This window comes from Orbicella faveolata, unplaced genomic scaffold (genome assembly GCF_042242905.1).
Source record: "Orbicella faveolata isolate gen_17 unplaced genomic scaffold, um_ofav_v1 contig_25, whole genome shotgun sequence".
NCBI classification, from domain to species: domain Eukaryota; kingdom Metazoa; phylum Cnidaria; class Anthozoa; order Scleractinia; family Merulinidae; genus Orbicella; species Orbicella faveolata.
The window spans coordinates 17,522,501-17,527,593 of NW_028301553.1; the positions used below are offsets into that span (position 1 = coordinate 17,522,501).

The 5,093-nt window shown below is 48.0% G+C and overlaps 1 pseudogene; it reads right to left on the bottom strand.

Moving 5' to 3' along the window:
* Nucleotides 1–1,040: 1,040 nt before the first annotated feature.
* On the bottom strand, nucleotides 1,041–4,346 carry LOC149109208 (uncharacterized; annotated as a pseudogene).
* Nucleotides 4,347–5,093: the final 747 nt, after the last annotated feature.

Below are 5,093 nucleotides of genomic sequence, written 5' to 3' on the forward strand. Positions count from 1 at the left end.
TCTTACTTCACCCAAACTGGAGCAGCTTACGACGAAAATACTTAAGCAAAATTCCAACAGACGTAAACGCGTTGAGTTGTGGGCCAAAAACATGAAACATTTCGAGAATTTCGGACGCCATTTCCCCCGCGCGACATCCGCACAAATCCTTGCAGCATGCACGCGCGTGTGCCGCAGGCGATGGCGCAATTTGTTCTAAGAATAGAATTATTGTCCCCTATCATGGGGACAACCCCAATACTAGAAATGGCGCGCGCTCACGGTCTCCGTTCCCGATTATGGCTCCTGCTTTAACTTAATTTCCTAATTTGCATAATTGTAGTTTTTCCGGGAAAAATTTCCTCTTGATTTGCAACATGTTGGAGGCCTTATTGGCTTTTTTACTATGACTAAGAGAAAAATATAATGTCGAGGAAAAGGTTGTTGTTATTCATCGTGGTAGATGCAATAATAAAGTGTATTATCGTTTGTCTCACGATGTAGTCACTGAGATGTAGATCGCGACGTTTCGACTGCTTACTGCTAGTCTTCTTCAGGCGATAAGGTCGACTGATTTCACGGTATCATTTATATCACAAAGGTCGGCTGTGATTGGTGCATTTCGATCCTCCTATTGTTCCATTGTTCGGGCGAGTAGCTGTTCCCTCAGTGGTCCGCTGTTGTACCGTTCTCCTGTTGTTGTATTTCTTGATCGTGGGTATCCATGCTTCAGGAATTTCAATTCCACTATCGCTGTTGATGTTGTTAGGGTGAAGTCTTATGTGAATAGCTTCCTTGACCCTACGTGTGTACCAGTGAGGATCTCGATCAATAAACTTGACCTCATTCCAGATAGGATAGTGGCCGGTCTCGTGGGTGTGTTCAGAAACGGCGGAGGTCTGGGTACGGGCGAGTTGTATATCCCTGTCGTGTTATTTGATCCTCTCCTGCATAGATCTCCCTGTTTCCCCGATGTAGACTTTGCCGCACTCACAGGGAATCCTGTAGACAACACCTTCTTGTTTAGCCGGGTTGACGGTGTCCTTTGGTCGCACTAAGTGTCACCGAAGTGTCGTGTCGGACTTAAAGACGGTGCGAATGCCTTGTTGTTCTAGGCAGCGGCGGAGAGACTCCGAAACTCCTTGGACATAAGGTAAAACGGCGGTGGATTTAAATTCCGCGACAGGCTCTCTTCTTGGAGTTTTTCGTGCCTTTGTGATCTTCTGTACAAAAGAGGAGGGATATCCGTTAGAAACAAGTACAGATGACAGATGTTTCTTCTCTCCAGCGATTACTGATGGCTTGGTCACGAGACGTTTAGGCCGGTCGTACAGACACTTCACAATACCGCGCGTTACTGACTGAGAGTGGTGTGAATCATACGCTGGGTACTGATCAGTATGTGTTGGTTTCCTGTAGACACTGGTGGTAAGGCGGCCATCAGGTTCTCTGTAAACTGACGTGTCGAGAAAGGCGATCTTGTTGTTGTTCTCGATCTCCATGGTGAAACGGATTGATGGTTGTTGACTGTTCAGGTGTTGCAGGAAGACGTCAACTCTATCCCGATCCAGGATGGTGAAAGTATCATCTACGTAGCGTTTCCAGATCTTAGGCTTGCAAGGTGCGGACTCTATTGCTTGTTCTTCAAATATCTCCATGTAGAGATTAGCAATAACCGCGGATACAGGGCTCCCCATGGCTGCGCCGTCTCGTTGTTCGTAAATCGATCCGTTGTACTGGAAGTACGTAGATCTTAATACGAAATCCAAGAGGTCCGCGATTTGAACTGGTGTAAGTGTCGTGCGGTCAGCTAGGCCTGCGTCGTTCTCCATTTTTTGTAGCGCGGCTTGTACGGCGCCCTCGATCGGTACGTTGGTAAACAGTGACTCCACGTCGAAAGACACCATGATCTCGTGGTCCTGGATCTCTTCACTGGCGATGGTAGAGGCGAAGTCAGTTGAGTTCTTCACTGTGAAGTTCGAGTTACCTGCAAGAGGAGATAATACGTTAGCCAAGAAAGCAGACAGGTCGTATGCAAAGGTGTTGACACACGACACAATTGGCCTAAGCGGTGTGTCGGCCTTGTGGATCTTCGGCAAACCATAGATCCTAGGTGGTTGTTTGTGTCGGGGTCTGATCTTATTACAAACCGCCTCTGATATGTGTCCACTCCGTTTCAGGGTTAGCAGCTTTTCAGATAGCTTCCGGGTCAAGCGGTCTGTCGGATCTTTGTTGAGCAGCTGGTACGGTCCGGAATCAATTAGCGCTGACATTTTTGCGTGGTATGTGTCAGCGTCCAGGATTACGCTGGCGCGACCTTTATCGGCCGGAAGGACCATGATGGAGTTGTCCTCTTTTAGGCTTTTAAGAGCCTCCTGCTGTTCACAGTGCACATTATCAGTCATTCTGGTGGGTCGTTTTGTTATCTTCAGGGCCCACCCCAATAATCTAAGGTCATATCCTCTGACAGCGCTGCCACTATCCTCACCTTGCGATGAGGTTGATGGCACATCCGGAGCAAACGTAACCCCTGTCGTAATTCCCGCCCATTTCCTCCTAACGCGGTCATACATGGACTCGCAGTCCACCTCAAGACGGTGCTTGCCCGTGTCCATATGGTTGTTTGCCTCTACTTGGGTCTTGAACGTGAGGACGCATCCAGTCTCTTGGCAAGAGTAGATCTCAGACTGGTACCTGACACTCTCACCCACACTTCCCCTGTGTGTAGCTTGACCAAATGGCTTTATCACCCTCAGCCCAGTATCTCCTTGTGGTGTAACTCCAAGATCACTATAGGGGATGAGGCGTCCAGGGCCGATGTCGTACGCTTTCCACACACGGATGCCACACTCCTCATACTGGAAATTGCTCAACACACTAATACCTGGTATCTTGCCATCTTTGTTTCTCTCCCTGGTCGTGTCCACCTCGACGACCGCTGCTCCGCACCCTTTGATACCACCATGGGATTCTAGTGCTGTTTTCATATCCCCAGCAGTCACGACGTCGTGTCTCTCGCTAACCCAGCGCTTTATGTGTGCCTTCATAGCAGCAGTCTTCCTATGGCAGATGTCCTTACCAGCCTGTGGCTCTGAGAAATCATATCGCACTGGCCTGACACCGGTTCTCACCCCGACTTCTCTAAGACTTAGCAACAGATGCCCATTGTAGTAACATCCAGCGTTATCTGATCGGAGGTAGGCTGTTGTCACAACTGGATACTCCTGTTTGACTTTGTGCAGCAAGTCCTCTATGATTGAAAGAACGGCAAAGCTATTTTGGGAGCAGTTGTTCAGTGAAAATGTGTACAAAGCACTTGACTTCATGCTTGCTCTCCACTGTTGCTCTAGTGATTACCGCGCTGATATGCCAGCTTCTTCCCCTCTTGCCAAAAAAAATCACTCATCTGTTCTCTTTATTGCACAGGCAGAAACTTCATTGCCCAGTCCATTATGACAAGACACGAGTTCTCGTCTAGCTTCTGGAGGATATGTTGCTTGGCTTCGTCCTAGTTACTTGACCGTAGCAAGTGAGCCTTCCAAGCCTGTATGTTGCGCACACACTCTGTGTACTCAAACCTCAGCCTACCCCTCACCTCTTCTGTCATGGCCGCTTTGTCTTGCATCTCTGCCACCTCTCTCAGTACTCCTTCCAGACTCACAGCGCTCACGTTCGTAGCAGTGCTGGTGATCACATTCGCTCCTAAACTCCCATGCACTACTGTCACTTAGTGCGTGGACCGTGCAGTGATCACCGCAATGTTCACCTCGTCCGATATGTGTCTTGAAATCATTCTTCAAGTACCTTTTTCCATCCTTTAGTAATTTCTGAGTGGCAGTCACGCTGATGCCCTGATCTGCTAAGCCCTCCAACATCAAAAATACCTGGTCAAATGCCTCTGTCCCCTCTGCAGCGGTGTTGTCAAGTCCCTGAAGGGATTTCTGCATAGAGGCCGAACACACCTTAATCATTCGGTAGAGAGAACGCTGGCTTGCTGGCTCGAACTCTTGTTCTTTACTGAATAGTCTAAATATTGTCTGATGATGCGTGAAGGGATGACGGTCCTAATGACCGCTGGTATGATAATCTTCTCTCCCGAGTCAAGCTTGAGAGTTTTTGTCCCGAACGCCACGTCCTGGTCAAATTCTGGTCTGGATATATATTCAATGAAATGATCCACCTTTTCGTGCTCAATTCTTGTACGGAAACTAGGAATTTTGGGAAGTGATTGGCCTTTTCCGGCTTCTGTTGCATGCTGGCGAGCTTGATCAATGCGCCATTTGGAGAGCCCAGGGATCATCTCTTGAAGCTCAGCTCTTGAAAAGTCGTCTGCAAAGAGGGAAAGGATCTGTCGCTTTGTTTGCCAATGACCTGTTTGCTCATAGGCCTTGACTAAAGTGCCGTCAAGACCAGAGTTGGGATCAAAACGCTTGCGCTTTCCTTGGTTGTCTCTGTTTGGATCCAAAAGTACCTCCGTTTGTAACGCCTTCGAAACCAGTTCTTCTTGGCCGGGAGTGATGACAGACAATGAGGTCGCTATATTCTCTTTAGCTTTGCGGATGTAATATCGCTGCTGGGTGTCAGAGACGCCGTCCCACGTCGTGTTAAAGGTGGACATTACAGGGCTGTACCGGCCACCTGAGATGCTGTGGACGGCTTCCTTTAATTTCTGCCGTTTGCTGTTTTGTTCCTCCATCTCGTCAACCCATATACTAATCTCTTCTTCTGGTATCGAGGCCTGAGACGAATGGGACTGCAAAGAGACTGTTTCTGACCCCTCGCCAGTGCTTGAGATCTCTGCATACACTGTGGCTGGCATTGTGCTGGCGGAGACAGAGAAAGTGACTCCTCGATATCGTCTCCAATCCTCAAGGTGTCTGAGTAAGGATCCTGAAGCGTAATAAAATGGATTAGCAAATTATGAACAAGATTATTACCAATTCCGCGAAGATCTCCAATACATGTAATTGTGGAAGCTCTATATGTGTTTCCTAGCCGATGCCAAAGGGCGCCCTCGCATTTTTGTTCTTGTTGGTGAGTGAGTGAGTGAGAACTTTATTAAAGTGTCAAAAAAAACCTTATAGCCTGGGAATAAAAATACCATACTAATTAGG